This window comes from Macrobrachium nipponense, chromosome 25 (genome assembly GCF_015104395.2).
Source record: "Macrobrachium nipponense isolate FS-2020 chromosome 25, ASM1510439v2, whole genome shotgun sequence".
Taxonomy (NCBI): domain Eukaryota; kingdom Metazoa; phylum Arthropoda; class Malacostraca; order Decapoda; family Palaemonidae; genus Macrobrachium; species Macrobrachium nipponense.
Window position 1 is genome coordinate 1,572,705 of NC_087214.1, and position 18,917 is coordinate 1,591,621.

The following is an 18,917-nucleotide window of genomic DNA, read 5'->3' on the forward strand; positions in this document are numbered from 1 at the left end:
AGATATGAAATTAATCCGTTCCGAGGCGCCTTTCGTATCATGAGGTTTTCGTATCTTGGACCACATTTACATGTAAAATGGCTAATCCGTTCCAAGCCCTCCAAAAACACCCCAGTAAATTTCATAATAAAGGTAAATTGACCTATAAACAATGAAATACTACAACAATTGGACCATTCAATACGTAACTTAATAATAAAAATGCAAAACCTGTAAATAAAGTGTATATTAGTGTACAAGAAATATTATTACTGTAACGTAAAATGTGGAAGCTTACCTTTTTCGGGTGAGGCTATCTCCGAAAGTGGTGGCAGAGGAGGACAAACGGCAGATACGTACAGTTAACTTTACGAAACACATAAAAAAATGTCAGAAAAACAAACTAAACTTTACAAAACACAATAACAAAACTGTAACATTTAACTTTACAAAAAAAAACTTAAAATAAAATTTATTTTGTTTTTTTTATTTTAACATTTCTTTTTACTTTTTTTATACTTTACGTAATTTCAATTTCTTCACCAACCGTATGGATGCCAGTCCGTTTCCGGAATTTTTTGAACCACCCATGAGAAGCCTTGAACTCTGGGGTTGCCGTTGATGTTTCCCTCTCCGCCGTCATCTTCGGCTTGGGCAATCAAATCGCCGAAAATAGCGCTGGCCTTCTGGCAGATTGCCGTCTCGGTTATCGTATCGCCATTGATTTCTTTGTAATCGATCCATACAAGAAGCAGCCTTTTCCATTTCAATTATGCACATGGCTCCTCTTGTTGGACAAAATAGTCACGCCATTGGAAGATGTAGCTGCTTTGATGGCTGGCCTTCTGCTTAAGGATGGTGCCTATCGTCGACGGATTTCGGCCATATTCCTTAGCGATCACACTCAACCGCAAGCCACCTTCATACTTTTTTATTATCTCCATCTTTGTCTCCATAGAAAGCATTCTCTTCTTTCTGTGAACTTCAGCAACTTTCTTGGGACCCATGACTAATATGTACTGTACGTAATTAAGTTACGTATGTAGTACGTATACTAATTAGGTTCTCACAACACGATAAAGTAGCACAACGAAATCACTAACGAATTTACGATACAAAACGAAATCGTTGGACCGAATGAATGCCGCATGCGTACGATAAAGCTTCGGGTGCGAAGTGGCCAAGCGAAGGCATGCCACCACGTAAGATGCATGATGGGAGGGATGCTGTCCAATAGGAGAGAAGGATCTCATGGCTTGGCTAGCATCAGGAACCAATGGGAGAGCAGGAGGATGGTGGCGAGTCTACTAGAACTAAGATGGCGGCGCGCGGCGCGAGTTTCAAAATTGTTATCAGGCGAATCTCGGACTTTCAGAAACCTTTCGTATCTTGAAAACTTTTCATATGTAGAGCAGTAAAAATTTTCGTGTCAGCTTTCGTATCTCGAGTTTTTCGTAAGTTGAGCCTTTCATATCTCGAGGTACCCCTGTACATAACATGACTCTTCACACCACAAAGGAATCAATCTGGCACAATATGAAAAACAATTACTGTATTAGTTAAAAAATCATAATTTTAAAAAAATTTATTTTTCCTAACTATACAAACCTCAGGCACCGCCATCTTGAATTGAGAAGGCCTGAGAGACCCAAGCATGAGTCATCACCAGACGTCTGAGTCTGGCTATTCGTTTCCATTCACAACTTTGTATTTTTGGTAGCATTATCAGTTATTTGTAGAATATATAATTTTTGTGTAAGTTAATTATGTTTTACAGTCTTTTGCATCATGAGTATCCTCTGGACCTGGTTAATATGATTAAATATGAGGAGAAATCAGTGCAGGAACAGTAATTAGAACAAAAAAGTTTATTCACAGAAATGACTACATAATACATTTTTATACTTAGAAAGGCAGCCAAGAGCACAAAAATGGTCACAAAAGATCCCTCCCTCTTTAGGTAAAGGTATAAGAGCTATATACAAAATAAATATTCACTATAATTTACAGTAACTGTTCCTCTGAATCTTATCTCTTCAGTGCATCCAGCTTTGTCTTTTTTGTCAAATTTTTGTAATTCTGAATGTGTTCACTACTTTTCTAACAATAATTGTTTAGTAGGGCATTGGAGGAAGCAAATATCAGCATTTTAAATTTTTTTTCTATACTATGTCCAGCATCACAATCATTTAGAGGTAAGAAGGCATCATTATCAGCGAGGACAGTGAGTGAAATGTCCGTGGCCAAATTCCTCTGATACATTGATTTGATAAAATCGGGACACTGTGATAGTTTATTAATGGTTATATAGTTAAACAGAATTACGTTTACTACAGATTCGTGCGGATAAAGAAGCCTTCCTCTGCTTATACTACCCTGAATGTAACTTGTTATTATCTGGTAAGTTATCTTTTGTTTCTTGGCAAGTAAGTAAGTCTTTACAGGAGCTACACTCAAATTTTTTCACAACAGCATACACACAGTAGCCAGCAAGGTATGTTATGACCGGGAAAAAATCCATACATTTATCACATCATCTTTACTTACAACATAAATATCAAAGGAATCGTTATTTCCTGACTCCTGATTATTCATGCACTCCCAGTTTGTATTTTCAAAGATCTTCAGTTTGATGTTTTTATTCCTATTAAAAGCTATTCTGAGAACAGACATTAACCTCAGTTTTTTTTCCACACTCGAACACTTGTAAGGAAATATAATTGCAACCAGCAAGTCAACAATATTTACCAAATCTATTTTCAAGTTGATCGGTTTGAAATTTTCCTGGAAAGATATTTCATTTTCAATTTTTCTACACAATATTTTGTTTTTTTCTATAATTGCACTAGTGTGTTTTATGGCACTGAATATTTCCCTACTCAGCTTTCCACCAGTTTTAGTAATGCTATTCCAAATATCTAACCAGAAATGGAATTTCTGTAGGAAAATATACTTCTAGTCATTTACATATGTTAGTGGAGTAGCATATTTATTGTGAAGCCGAGTACCTTTATGTGGATGCTTTACATTCATTATGGTCCACCAGAGATAAATGAATTTAATATAATTAACTACATCTTCAGAATATGGCAAAAGGTGTTCTTTTCCCATTGTCAAAAGTGCTTCTATAACATATTCACTGAAAATTTGTATTGCCTTTCTTCGATGGATTTAATGCCTTTGATGTAAGCTTGTATGCATATCTGAGGAGAGAATCTGCTTCTAAATTGTGTAATTTATGCAAATTAGATGGCCTCTGAAAAAGTACCCACAGCAATACAAATTACAAATAAATGGTTGAACAGTTTACAAAATATGAAAGTTCCAAGTACTGAGTTTTCATTTAAAGTAATCAGCAATGACTGATAATGTATTTTATAATCATTTGTGTTCATAAACTCTGTTGTTTCTCATCATAACTTCTGCACTGATTTCCCACATTATGCAGCATATTTAATTAAATTACCCAGGTTTAGAGGATTATGATGTTGTTAAAGACTGAGAAATATAATTATCTAACACAGCAATTAGATACTCTGCATAAAAAGTAATAAATAACACCAAAAATACAGAACTGGGAATGGTGCTTGTGGCCAGGTACAGACGTCTGGTGATGACTCATTGCTGTGTCAAGAGCGATCGCACAGGCCTTGTCAATTCAAGATGGCGGTGCCTTAGGTCCTTTACTATAGGAATTACTTAAGGGTGGGGGCCGGCCGCGCTAATGCCATTTTTTAAGGACAGGACTTTGATATTCATCACTTAATAAGGTGACTTGGGACATCTCCAAACCGCATATGATTTTCGCCTCTGACCTTCGGTTTTGTGTCGCCAGGGCGATTTATCCCGAAAATATTTTTCTTCTCCATTTTTCAAATTCTATCTCCTCCCTTGATATTTAATATTCAGACCTGGGATTACTACCATATATAGAACTGATGTAGACCTCCAATCGAATGGGAAGTTTTTTTTCTGAAAATCATTTTTTTGCTAGATATGAATTTTTCATTATGGTAAAAAAATAAACCCTATAAATCACGAGAAAAAAATTTATAAAAAAAAAAAAAAGACGAAACAAAATTGGAAAAAAGGCTTCATTTGATTGTTCTATAATGTCTTTCTGAGTTATATACCAAATTCCAATGTTATAGCTTTAAAACTAAGTGAGGAGATAGATTTTGAAGGTCAATAAGTATAGTTTTGAGATACGGGCGTTCAAAGTTTTCCTTCATATTTCTATAAAGACAATGTTAATAAATAATGATTATTATGAATGTATATTTTCTTTATGTATTAATAAACCGCCAAAACTATTTTTTCATCATAATTAATAATAAATGATGATCCCTTTGCTCATATATCGTAGCCTGGGGCACTGCTTGCGGCAAGATGGGGCAACTCCTTCCTACGCAATTCTCTCTCTCCCCTTCACTAACTCGGCTTATTACAGCGAATTTTCTTCTTCTGTATGTTAGCGAGATGTTTTCCTTGTATTTTCCTCTTTAGCATGATGAATTCTTGCCAAAAAAAAGATAAACAAACGTAAATGCAAGAGAATGTCAGAGGTGAAACTCGAAGGTGTACTCTCTTTTTACAAAGACAATTTAATAAATCATGATTATTATGAATTTCATATTCCATTTTGGGTACTAAAAAACCAAAACTTTGTTATTTATCATAAATGAAGATCTCTTTGCTCAAAGATCGTAGCCTTGGGCACAGTATGACGTGTGCTGTCAGGAAAAACGGGGAGTTACTACGCAACCCTCCCCTCTCTCTTCACTAACTACACGTATATTATGATATTCTGTAATAATAAGCCTTGAGCGATTTTTCTTCGTTGTATGTTAACGAGATGTTTTCCTTGTCTTTTCCTCATTGGCATGATGAAATTCTTGCCAAAACATACATAAAACATAACGTAAAAGCAAGCAAATGTCAGAGGTGAAATCGAACGTGTAGACTACTTGAAGTTTGTGCTCGCACTGATGGTTGGAATGGTAGCTGACTGAAGTGAAGTCTCCCTTCTCGACTCGGGGAATGTCTACAGATGCCATTTCTCCCTCCCAATTTCTTTGACAATAATTATCAAAATTTACGGGGTATAGAAGAAATATTGCCTTTTCTTGTACGGATCAATGTTTTAGGCTTATTGAGTTACGTTAACTAATTACCCTGTAACTACGAAAGTAAGAGGAATTTTGACGAAATATTTCGTACACGTATTCTCAATTGCCATATGAAGCTCCATGAATTTTTTCATGACTGCATTTTTCGCCCTATACCACCATATATAGGGGTTCTGGCCGGCTCCTTTAAGGCAAAGCCTAGAAACAGCCGCTGCACTTTCAAACAAGGTGGCTAGGTAGTTAACTACCAGTCCGGTTATGGAGTTCCATTTGACAACGTGTGAGAGAGAGAGAGAGAGAGAGAGAGAGAGAGAGAGAGAGAGAGAGAGAGAGAGAGAGAGAGAGAGAGAGTAATTGCTGTATGGATAGTTAACGACTGAATTGATTGTTGGTGGGTTCTGGCTGGGTTGTCTGCTGGTGCTGTTACAGATCAGAGTTCTGTGATTTGAGTGAGCCTTTCATCAGTCTTTAGTCAGAAGCTGTGGTGATCAGTAGTGTCGGCAGCAGTCTGTGGAAAGTGTTGAGGGCATTGGAAGTTATTTAAGTAGTGTGTTATTGGTTTGTTGCCGATTGTTGTTGGGTTTGATATTAGTTGCTTAGAGTTGTTGTGCCTGTGTTGGATTTGTTGTGCTTGTGAGTTTCTGTTGTTGTTGTTGGGGGCTGTTGTAGTTCCTTGGTGTGGTTGTGAGTTGTTGAGGGTTGTTGTTAGTGAGCTGTTGTGATTTCTTGGTGTTGTTGGTGGGTGTATGTGTTGCCTTTTTTGTGTTGTTGTTTTTTGGTGTTTGTAATTGTTTGTGCAGTGGTCTTTTGTTGTGGTTGAGTTCCTTGTTTTTTGCCGAGTTGTTGAGTTCCTCATTGTTTGCTGTGTTGTTGAATTGTGGTTGTGTTCCTTGTTTATTGTTGTGGTGTTGAGTTGTGGGATTGTGGTCCTTGAGTGTTTTGTTGTTGAGTTGTGGTCCTTAGGTGTTGTGTTGTTGGGTTGTGGTTCTTGGTTTTTGTCTTATAGTTTGTGGCCTCAGTGACCTCGTCCAGTGGACAGCACAGCATAGTCTGGAGTACCTGAAGTTGGTAAGTACATGTGTGTAGGTATAGGTCAATTGTCCTGCTTGTATTCTGTAGTGTAAAGAGGAAAGTGTGACTGAGGGTGGGTTTGGCAGCTGGAGTAATTAGGGTTATGTGGGGGGGAATTTGCCCAGCAGTTTTTAAGCTTGTGATCCCGCCACATGGTAGCCGGGAGTCCCGACAGGACATAATCATTCCAATTTGCTTTAGGGTTGGGTAACAGATTGAGGGGTGGCATGAGGTGGGCATTAGAGTAAAGGACCTCAGGTTTGTATAGTTAGGGAAAATGATATTGTTATGATACAATAAAGTTTGTTCATACTTACCTGGCAGATATATATATAGCTGTATTTTCTGAAGTCCGACAGAATTTAAAAAACTTCCGACACGCAGTGGTCGGCCAGGTGGTTAGTACCCATTCCCGCCGCTGGGAGGCGGGTATCAGGAACCATTCCCATTTTCTATTCATAATTTTTATTTCCACTGTCCCCTGAGGGGAGGTGGGTGGGTACTTGATTATATATATCTGCCAGTTAAGTATGAACAAACTTTATTGTATCATAACAATATCATTTTGTTCATGAAACTTACCTGTCAGATATATATATAGCTGAATCCCACCGTTGGAGGTGGGAAGGGACAGAATAGAAGGATTTTGGGAAACAAATGCATGCAGATGATTTACATCTTGGTTCCACCTGTTAGCATAGCTGACTTCGTGATTACTGTCACCCAAGTCTGCTTCTGCTTTACTAGAGTTGCCAGCGAGGTAGAGACCTATAAAGCTGGTGCACTCCAGATGATCTGTCAACGGGGGCGTGACCACAATGTGACTAGACCATATTGACCATACCATGAGGGCTAAGAAGTAAAATAAATATATATATATATTATATAAATATATATATCACCACCTGACCAACCTAGCCAAAGTTAAGGTGTGTTAACTAAGGCTTAAGAGTTAAGAAGTCGCCGTTGTCAGCGACTCAACAACTAAATTAAGAGCTCTTCCTAACCATTTTCTACAGGATAGGATGAGTGGTACTTCTTGCCCCCAAGATTGTGTCTGCAGACACGTATGGCCCTAGCGAGCAGCAGAATTCTCATATGCCATCGTCACATCTCGCAGGGAGTGTGAAGTGAACACAGAGTTGCTTCGCTAAAACATGGTACTCAGGATGTTGCTGAGTGCCATGCTCTGTTGAAATGCTTCCGAGGCCGCGCCCTCACCTCGTGAGCATTCAGATAAAAAGATTTCAAATCTTTGTGCAAACACAATGAAGGAGCATTTTGAAAGAACTCCTTGACACTAAAGCCAGGGTATTCTTCGTTATGGGCAACTCTGGTCTTTTCGGTAACACTGCAGATTGCCCGAATGACTTCGACTTTCTTGAGTTTTATGTAGATAAAACTTGAGAGACCCGACAGGGCACAGGACTCTCTCTGGTTCCTGCCCACTAACTTGTGCCATCCTTGCTTCCAAGCTCCTGGCCCAAGGACAAAACGGGTTTCCATTCTTAGGCCACAACGGAAGGCTTAGAGAGCACACCGCCTTGTGTGTTCTCTAAAGCCAAAACTTGTGACGATGGCTTAAAATCTCACTAACCCTCTTTGTCGTATCTAGGGTGGTTAGAAGAAGGCCTTCCTGATCACATGCAAGAAGTTAACAGGTAGGAGAGGTTCGAATGCTTTGACATCAAGAACTTCAGACTACGTCTAAGTTCCATATTGAAATCTTCGATCTGGACATGCACAGTCAGTCTGTCCGTACTAGAGTCAGGTGACCGACCAGTTGACCAGTCAGACGAATCAAGGACAGCAAGGCTGTACCCTGAAGACCCATAGGCACTACTTCTCGCTGAAGGATGAGTGTCTGGACTGCCTGGGCGATTCAATCTAAGCAAACCTTGGGGGGTGTATCAACGCAACCCAACGTCGTCAGCGAATCAACTCCTGAGCAACTCCTGACTCGAGCTTCTTGTGCCAGGAGAAAGGAGCGAGGAGCAAAAAGGCGATTCAGTCCTGAAGGAAGAATGCTGACAGTCCAACCTGGTCTGTTTACACGATCATCGGGGGTGTATAAACGCAACCGACTTCGTCAACAAGAAATCAGGGGTACTATATGTCGCCTGACCTGACTCGCACGAGTGTCTGACTCCGAGAAAACAGGTGAGACAAAAAGTAGATGGTGAGCGAGTTTCGAGATTCCACAGAACTCAAAGATCGTGAAGGGCTTTGTTGTTTGACAGACGCAAATCTCTGAGCCTAAAGGCCGTCAACAATATATTTGCGTATTCTTTAATAGTTGTAACTGCCAGCTTATCCCATTCTTCAGACGGAAATGGAAGACGGTAATCTTATTCCTGTCAACATCTCGATAGTCTGAACGTAGTCAGACTCAGAGAGGAGAGGTTATAGGTACCTTTCGAGTTAGAGTAGACCGACTCTCTCGGAAAAGGTCCTTGGAAAGTGAACTAGGAAGGATGTGACCTCTGTGAATCCAGGATCCTGAAGGCCAACATGGGTGATCAGCGTCATTGTTGCTCCCTGTGACGTCATAAATCCTCTTATTACATTTCCTAAGCGATTGAAAAAGGGGAAAAGAAACTAAACATCCATCCCCGTTCAATATCATAGGATGGCGTTTAATGGTACCGATCCCGGATCGAGAATAAGGGAGCAGAGAAGAAGAAGCCTCTTCGTCCTCAACATATCGAAGAGAAGAATGAAAGGGCGTCCCTAAAGTCTCCACAACTCTCAACTTACTTCTAAAGAAAGATTCCACTCGGAAGTCAATAGTTGCTGCCGTCGATCGAGACGATTTGTACGGACTTTTGCAATCCTGTAACGAACCTCTAGAGGATCGTTACATTCTACGCCTGTTGTTATAATAGGCTCTTTCTCGTAAACTCGAACAGGGACCGAGAGAAGATACTTCTTAAGATATGAGAGAGCTGTGGAATATCAGAGTTGATCTGGACCACTGGTTCCAAAAACTCGTTTCGAGGACTGGAGGGACGACCGAATTGCTTTTACTTCTATCAGATTAAGATCCAGGACATCTGAAACCCTCTCCAGATGTCGGCACCTTCTTTCTATCACCTCAGGTGATAGACGCACTGAGAGATGTTTCAGAATCATTCCTAGATCTTGAATAATATTTCAGTTTCCTGGTAGGAAAAAACTGTGGAGGTCTGAATTGCAGTCTATTCGGGGAAACAAACTTCTTCAGGAAGGAAATGGTCCCCAGCAAGCTCATCCATTCCCTCCCCGAGTATGCTTACTTCCCTAATAAGGCTGCGCTTTGCCTAAGCAGGAGGACATATAAAATGTTGCGGTAGACTCGTAGTTCTATACCGTGCGATAACGAGCACCGAAAGGATTAAGAGTTAACTCTGTTGAACATAGTAAGGCAAAACGAATGCAACGTTTATTCATTCACGTAAGAAATCCCCTCAATCTAAGGCTAAAGTCCGTGATTGTAGGACAGAGATACAGTTAGTCAGTCAATCCCGCAGGAGAGACGTAACCGCCAGCACAGAGATACGGTTAGTCAGTCAATCCCGCAGGAGAGAGAGACGTAACCTACCGCGCATGACAGCGCACGATCTGTTACTGGCTCGGTTGGACTGGAGCCTGGAGGACAGACACAGCAGCAGCCAGCAGCTTACGAACGTCGTCTCTTAACCTTTATCTCTGGGGTTGCCAGCTACCCTATTCTATGAAGAAATAGGTCCGTTATTTTTTTTTGAGCAGAAAGAGACTCTCAAGCTGGGTATACTTAAGCAAAACAGAAAACGCTAAATATATAGATGCGTTTGTGTCGTCAGAACACTACCATACAACGGTAAAAGATAAATCGGAAACTCCTGGAAGGCTGCAGGGAGTAACGATTAAATGTCCTTAAAATAATAGACAATAGACCTCTCGGTTGCCATCCGAAGAGGTAACTACAGCAAGCGTATATGACTTGAACCAACCAGTAGTAAAATAACGCAAGGCAAAATATGATATTATATCACAAAGTTTGTTCATACTTACCTGGCAGCTGAATTCGGAAATACAGCTACATACATATCTGACAGGCAAGTTTCATGAACAAAACTTAGAGAATCGAAGCAGACAGCTCAAGCTTTCTTATGTTATTGGACATAAGCGTTCATTGACGTAGTCTACAAGTCTATTTCTTGGACGAGTCTGCGAATGACGAATGAGAGCTCTTCCGAATCTTGTCAATAAGAGCTTATTCGCTTACGCAATATCAAGTTAATGAGATGTTTGTCAATGAGAACTAACCCATTTACGGGACAAAGAGATATTTTGTCAATGAGGGGATACCCACTACTGACAAAAACGATAGTATATTGTCAATGGGGGAAAGTCACTGAATTGACAAAACGTAATCCAGGAAGTCGAGCATTTTATTTTTCGATTCCCGTCTCAAACGAGTAAGGGGCAAGAATCCTGTTAAGAGACTGGGCTTACGGCAGGTAGAACGACGATGTTCAATTCGGCAGCGTAGTCCGACTAGAAACTAAAAAAACAAAATCTATCATCTGAAAAACCCTTTCAGATGGGCTAAAAAGCTTGCAAAATTATCCTGGGAAGAGGAAGAAACTCTCCAACCAGCTTCCTCTCCCGTATCACAACTAATGCCTGCTAAAGCTTAAAATTTATTGGCAGTATGGCAAAGGAAGTCCTGTCTTGCGCTTTCCTGAAGAGCGTCCTTTTGATGAGTGCCTTTGCAAGAATCCTACTGAACGTTTGCAGAGAGTCCTGACGTGCAGGACGTCGAGCCTTTACTAACCCGTAACTGCTTTATCGCAAAGTCTTGACTGCGGTAGAGAAAAGAGATCTTCCCTTGACCTTTCCTTAACTCCATCCACCTTTGCGAAAAGCAATATAATATTGACAGAGACCTCTTGAATTCACGACGAAGTTGTCTGTTCACTTTAAGCTTCCTCCGAAGCACTGCTTACTTCACATTCTTGAGGCTCAAATCTTAAACAAGAGCTTGAAGAGTTCAACAGAAACGTTCAGCCAGGAGACAAACCTGGCGTGCGCTGGTGCGCGCGCTCGGCGTCCACTGGCGAGGACGCTCGGCGTCCTGGCACGCGCTGGCGTCCACTGGCGAGGAACGCTCGGCGTCCACTGGCGTGCGCTTGGCATGCACCGCGCGCGCCTGGCATCCATCCGAGCGTCCCGTTCAAGCCGAGCGTCAAAAGAAGCGTGCAGAAAAGCGTCACGCTCCTGACAGGCGTCAAACAAGCCGAGAGAAACTGCCTTCTTTTCATATTTCTCGGTGGAAAGACGTACACGTGATCAGGCGAAGTTCGCCTTCTTACTTCTCCTGAAACGCATAACGAGAGAGAGGGGACGTGAAGCGTCCTCTTCTATAATGCTTCTATTTAGAGGGAGGGCGCGAGTCCTTCCGCAGAGGCTCCAACCCCTGCACGGGGAGGACGAGAAGCAATCCTTCGAGATTCGTGCACGTGCACGATCTTCCGCAGCCTGGGAAGCGTCAACAGGTCCTACCGAAGGGACGCCAGATCGATGTGGGCCCGTTCCCTGTAAACCCACCCCTTATTCGGCTTTCGACATGCACTCTCCCTGGTCCTGGGAGTCCGACAGAGGTCCAGGCCTAGAGGCGTTATGGGGCGGATCTGACGTCCCTTCCCTACCTGACGAGAGAGAGGACGTGAAGCGTCCTCTCTCTAAAGCTTCTTAGAGGGCGCGAGTCCTTCCGAGAGCTCCAAACCCTTGCGTGGGGGAGGACGCCTCGGAGGACGAGAAGCAATCCTTCAGGATTTCGTGCACGTGCACGCACTTTGGCAGTCTGGGGATTTTCATCAGAAAACTGCCGAAAGGCACGCCAGATCGGTGGGGGTTCCTCATAACCCTCCCCCTTCGGCTTTCGGACATGCTCTCTCCCCGGGTCCTGGGAGTCAAGCAGAGGTTCCGTCTAGAGGCGAAATAAGCCGATCTGACGCACCCTCCACTACACAAGGGGCACTGTCACTGCACTTAGCCACTTCACTATTGCTCTCTAAAGCAAGCACTTTCGATTCTAAGTTACGAATCGAAAGAGTATAAGAGAAAGGGCAATAACCTTTTACAGACACTGTTTTAGGGCCCGAAGGCAACATTACAGGGTTAGGAGTAACAATAACAGAAGTAGAACTCTTCACAACAATGAAGGAGAGCGATCACCTCTCGCAGACATATTCATAACCCGTAGGTCATACTATAGGGTTAGGCAAAATAAAGTCTACAGGAAGGTTAGCAGGTTCACTACCCTGAACTTCTTTTGTTCACTGATTAATTGCGTACATACGAATCATACTTTATTTCCTTACGAGGAATTATGACATGTTTTTACTGATTAATTGAGTACATACGAATCATAAATACGTCTTCCTTACGGAATTAGACAAAGTCCTACGCCCCACTCCTTACATGACAAATCTCAACAAAGAAGCAAGACCCATACCCCTCGTGCATACCAAGTGAGGATCTACCGAAGCTTTCGGTAGCCACACCCTATCTTTGCGGACAACACCCTCTGAAACTAGCCTAACTAGATTCAGATATCTTATGCAAAAATGAATCAAATTCAAATCAATTTAAGATAGCGTACGCCTAGCCACAATTCAAGTAAATAAATCAAAAGACAATTTGGATACTTAGCGGCAATGAAGTTTCCAAAATCCTAAGCCGGAGGTACTGAAAACAGGTGTTTTTCAGCACCGGCGACAGAAAAATTAAGAATAGAAATGGGAATGGTTCCTGATACCTGCTCCAGCGGCGGGGGTGGGAATGGGTACTAACCACTGGCCCCCCGACCACTGCGTTCGTGTCGGAAGTTTTTTTAAATTCTGTCGGACTTATCAGAAAATACAAGCTATATATAATAATTGACAGGTAAGTTTCATGAACAAAATACCATTTACTTTAAAAAATGTGATTTGTTTCTACACGATACAAAAAACCCTCGGTCTTTACAATAGGAATACTCAGTTATTGGCGGGAGGAATATGAGCGAGTCTCCATGACCTGACTGGAGTTCACCATTCCTGAGATATTCTTCCTGGGCATGAGAGCGAGGAAGGAAATCAAGTCTGACAATTTGACTGGACTATAGAAACTAGTATATAGAAACTAGGTGATCACAAGTCAGACTTCTGGGCTATTTCATATGAGGGAGGGATGTATCACCATATGTAAAGCAAAGGACCATAATGTCGGAGACGATAAGGCAACTGCGACTATTGGGTTGTCTTATATCATACCCTCCTTCACCCCCCTGCTAAGGGATGGAGAGGATATGTTTCTATAATCTATTCAAAGAACATAGACTGGTAGCTCTACAGAGTATCTTACCTTTCAACGGCCACCTGGCCAGCAGGTGCCGGTCCGTACACTATTTCCCCAAATGAAAAAGAGTAGGATGAAGGAAGATGAAAGAGAACTAGTCACTCCCGCAGTCATACCCTACATTTATACCACACAACGTAGGCAAGACCAACCTTGTTCTGTTAGAGGAGCTGGGAAAGCTACAAAACCTGTTAAACAGCCACCACCTCTCTCAAGGACCTATGTGCAATATCCCGAAGGTAATAAGAAATGAAGGTGGTCTGGCATACCCACACCCCAGCCTTCAAAACCTGGCGAACCGACAGGTTCATACAGAATGTGTGGGAAGGGGCTAGTTCACCTGACCTTGCCAACAGTAGAGTACGCTTTCCTGATAGTCTCACAAAGCCAGAAAGAAATAGTGCTCTTGGACACCTCTTTCTTGGAAAATCCAGTGCTAATGAAGAGCTGTCATTACTCAAGCTGGAGATGATGTTAAGTATTCTTCTGATAGCTGTGTAGCATGCTAACGGACAAAGAAGCATCTAGTCTGGATCATCACCAACAAAATCCAAAATCATTTAGGGAAGGGAATTGTAAAAGGACTCGAACCTAGCATCAGGACCGATGGGTTCTGAATCTTTGCTACAAAGTACGGGATGAAGTTGAGCGTAACCGATCCCCATCCCCTTGAGTGCTTTACATCAAAGGTAAGTCTGTGAAGTTTTCTAACTCTTCGTCGATGCCAGGCCAAGCAAGAAATCAGTCTTGAGGGTCAGATCCCTGTCTGACGACTCTTGTAAGAGCTTGTATGGCATACGAGTCAGGCTCTTTAACACAAGAGTCACATTCCCCCACAGGTTTCAGACTAGGCCAAATGCGGCCCTATACCTTTTTACAGATGAAACGGAGCGAAGCTTCTCTCGATGAAGGAAGATGAGGAAGTCCGCGACCTGCTAAATAGTGGTTCTGACTGGAAAGAGACCCACCTACGGCACCAACCACAGAAGATAGAGGGCCCACTTTCCAGGTACTATACTGCTGCAGAGGACTGTCTGAGGCATCAGGTCATCTCTGTGACTTCTTGGCGAGAAAAGCCTCTCGCTCACAAGAGATGGTAGATAACCTCCAGTCATGAAGAAACAAAAGGGAATGCACTGCCGGGTTTGGTACCATTTCCGTACACATGGGGATGGACAGAGTAAAGGTTGTGGCGGGGCGGAATCTCTCTGCCTGAGAGCAGAGCTGGAGGGTCAGGATACCAGACATCCTGAGACCATTTAGGAGCCACCAGATTCATCCTGAGATTTAAGGTGCTCAGTGATCACCTTGCGAATTAGACAAAACAGAGGAAATATGTATATCTCGGGAACAAGACGGGAACTGCTGCAATGCCTTCCTGAATCTGCTGATTTGAGAGTCTGAGGGGTAGATTCTTGCTGCTACCTTATCTATCAGCATGCCCAGGTACTTTATCTTCCGCTTGGGTTCAAGATTGGACTGACTTCTCAAGTTTTATCATTATTCGAAGACTGTGACTAAAGTCAAGAAGGCGATCCCTGTCTGTAGCAAATGCGAACAAGAGCTCACCTTGATGGGCCAACTATCAAGATACATCAGTAAACATATCCTGTGCAAATTGGCTAAAGCTGAAACGAGGGTGAACACTCACATGAATACCTAGGGAGCAGTTGAGAGCCAGAAATAAAATGCCCTGAATTGATACACTGTCTTCCCCAAGGGTAAATTGAAGGTATTTGCCAGAGACTGATGGATGGGTAAGTGAAAATATGCATCCTTCAAGTCCACCAGTTCTTCGCTGGACGAGGGTTTTTCACCCTCAGCTGCCAATCCGGTGATCCGAAGTTCAATTCCCGGCCCTGCCAACGCGGAATCGGAGGAATTTATTTCTGATGATAGAAATTCATTTCTCGATATAGCATGGTTTGGATCCCACATTAAGCTGTAGGTCCCGTTGCTAAGTGACCAATTGGTTCCTAGCCACACAAAAATATCTAAGTCTTTGTGTCAGCCCTGGGAGGAGAGCTGTTAATCAGCTCAGTGGTCTGGTAAAACTAAGATATACTTAACTTTTCAAGTCCACTGCGCTTCAGCAAGAAGTCATTCTCCTTGATGTAGGCGAGCACACAGCACACTTTCTCTTTCGAGAACTGAGCCAGGCGAATGAATTGGTTTGGGGAAGATAGGTCTATGACCAGTTCCCAGCCCCATGAAGTCTTTTCTATAAGAAAGACCCAGCTTTAAACCCAGGAGACTTGTCTGACATGACTTCAACAGTGCCCTTGCTCAGCATTTCCTGCACTTCTTGCTTTCGTGCTTGGTCCTTCTGCAAACCGTTGACGTACATTGAGAGATGGACCGGAAAAATGGTGAGGGGTGGCTGAGACTCAAAGGGAAGTAGATAGCCGTCCCAAAGGAAATTTACTACACAGGTCCCAGCTCCATATAGCTGCCATGTTGGCCAATGGCTCAATAAGCACCACCTACCAATAGCAGCAGCTGGAGGGGAATGCTACCCCTAGTGCTTACCCTTTCCTCTTTCCCTTGCCTCCCTTTCCAGCTGGGAAGGTGGGCTGAAGGGGAGCGATTGCAAACCTCTCCCTGATAAAGAAGAAGGCTGGGTACTTCTGCGGGCACCCTTCAAAGACTGAAAATTCTTGGGGACAGAAGAAGAGCTAGCTAGACTCAAAGGCCTAACCTCAGTGGAGCACAAATACCCAGTCTTCACCACTGCCTGGTGGACAAGGTGGTAATTTTTCTTTGCCTGTCGCTTGTCAACCGCAACATCTACCTTTTATCTAAAGAAGAGCGAGATAGAACCCAGCAACAGTCTGTTCCTAAGGAAAAGCCTGACACAGGACCTAGAGACCTGGTGTTCACAGAGAGGGTGACATCGTTTCTCTTCAGCACCAGGTTTGCCGACAAGTTTGCCTTCTGGTGGGCAAGGTAGGAAATGGCCCTACCTCCAGACTGGCACAGTGCCCCATGGGTGGTGTCATCCCCAGGAACAATAGCCCCTGAGGAGGTAGCAAAAGAAGAACCACAGATCTAGCCAGGAGACTGCCTGGAGAGTTGCAATGGCAGTTGCTTCCAGGTTTGCTGCTTCCTGTTGAGAAAGAGAAAATATATCTCTTCAGCAAGGTGCTGCAGTGAAAGACCTGGGCCTAGGCAAACTAAGTCTGGGTGAACTGTCTGATTGGTAATGACCTCTCCAAGGGCCTGTAGTAGCTTCTCTGGTGAGGCAGAGGAGGGAGAGGGATCTTGTCTGAACAGTTTGACTGAAGCGAATTATCCTGTCCAGAGAAGATTATTCATTTGGTCAAGTACTCCTTCAACAAGAGAAGACCACTGCAGCCCCTTCGAAACCTTGTGTTCTTTCTTGGGACCCCACAAGGATTCGAGGCGCGAAGGAAAACCTACAGATGAGGCCCTAGTCCCTTTCCGACGATCGTTATACTGGCGAATCAGATACAATTTCGCCAAAAGTCCTCTGCATCTTGGGGGTGTCTGCAAATCTAGGGAAAGGACCCTCAAGTCCTTCCAGAGTATGGTCCTCTCGATTTACTCTTCCTGGAGTAGGAAAAACCTCGCCACACCCCCTAGATCCATCCTCCACATCTTGGTGCAGTCCTAAGACTGAACAAGGAACAAAGAACCCTTGCTATCAAACTCTGTGGAGCCTCCTATTCGCTTCACCCCTCCCAGTGTAACCCAAGGAAGTAGAGGGGACAGGAGAGGAGGATCAGATGCTCTCCCCCACCCTGCTGGTGGGACCAGCAGGAGGGCGAGTCACGCATGATCATCAACCAGCGGTGATGCTGGCAATGCAGGTCTAGGAGAGCATTAGGAGAGCATTTTTGCCTTGGTGAAACACCTTCCTGAGAGTGCAGAGGTTCTGACTCGCCAGATACAGTGCTCACTTCCTCCAAACCAGTTCGTTTGTGCAAACAAGAGCGAGAGTTGGGTGGAGTTGAGTGAGTCATTGACTGGTAAGAATGAATGCTGTCCTCAAGATACATCGCAGTCTCCTTCAAAGCTGAAACCTTGCATGAAAAAAACTGCACAGGGGACCTTCTCTTAGACTCCAGATGTTCTGTCTTGAGAGACAGACACCTCTTTCCTGTAACGTGTGACACAACTAGGCTTAGTGCTGACAGCCAGGGGCTAGTCACCTGCATGACTTGCCCCCTTCTGGCTTGTCAGAATTGGGGATGGTGAGATGTCTCTCCAGCACCAATTGTGAATGCATACGCCTCATTAGAGGTTCATATACTTGGGGCGTCTCGGGAACAAGCCCCAATGCAGAACGTGAACTAAAGTCTGTGCTTCTGTGGCTCCTGAAACACTAGACCCAAGGTTAGGTGTAACAATTCCCAATCCCAAAGGATTAGGAGAGCTGGCAGGAGATTCAACTGCTTCCTTTGTTGAAGGAGGTAGACCCTTTGAAGTCCCATGATGGAGCTGCTTAGGGGGTGGAGAGGCTACCTTCTTAGAAGAAAAAGGGGAACAGACAGCAGAAGATGAAGATGAAGACAACGAGGAAGATGCCAACACACACCTTTCTACACCTCTTCTTCATCAGCTTCCTCAGGATGGTGGCCAGATCCCCCATCCAAGGGGCAGCACACAACTGGGTAGGAGCAGGCAACAATCCCTGGACTGGAGCAGAGATCGTCTTTGGGGCCCTTACAGAGGGTGGAGTATTATCAGGTGCTAACAAGGCTTGTAGCACAGCAGCAGAAGGTGGAAATGCCACCTCAAATCCAGGAGGATGAGAGACAGACAGTAGGAGCTGGTAGATGGGGGTAAGTGCCCATTACCACCAAAGGAGTCACATTGGTGGGGTGAAGGCAAACCATCTTAGGGACTGTGGAAAACCTGTGGGTGGTTACTGAAATTGTAGTGGAGGTAACCACAGCATGGGTAACAGTGGTTGACTGCCTAAGGTGTGCCACCAAACCATGAAATCTTGGAAGCCCTACTCTGCTAGTGCTTCCTCCCATCAAACCTCCCCCACTGCTCATATTCCAGGAACAACACTCCACACATGTATCATTGCTGGAACACTCACAACTTCAGCAATGCTTGGAAAGGGCATGAGGTTCCACCTCTACAAAAGATAGAAAATTTCCCAATAATAATGCAACACAATCGCAAGCAGATATTCACAATTGGAAACAAAGATTGATCCCACCGCAAGTAGTGTCAAGAAAGGACAGGAATCCAGTCAGCCAGAGAGTGAGTGGAAACACATCTTCGCCGTACGACAGCTGAAAGCAAACTGGAATGTTTAAATCTGATTGTGAGTGACTCCCAACTTCTGGACTGGTGCTTAACTACCTAACCACCTTGTTTGAAAGTTAAGTAGCCGTT

General features: G+C 43.5%; 1 protein-coding gene across 1 annotated transcript in view; it reads left to right on the forward strand.

Annotated features, from left to right (window-relative positions):
- LOC135199254 (zinc finger protein 501-like) overlaps positions 1-18,917 on the forward strand; it is a 99,077-nt gene that overhangs the window by 51,840 nt on the left and 28,320 nt on the right. The gene's annotated exons all lie outside the window — the stretch shown is intronic.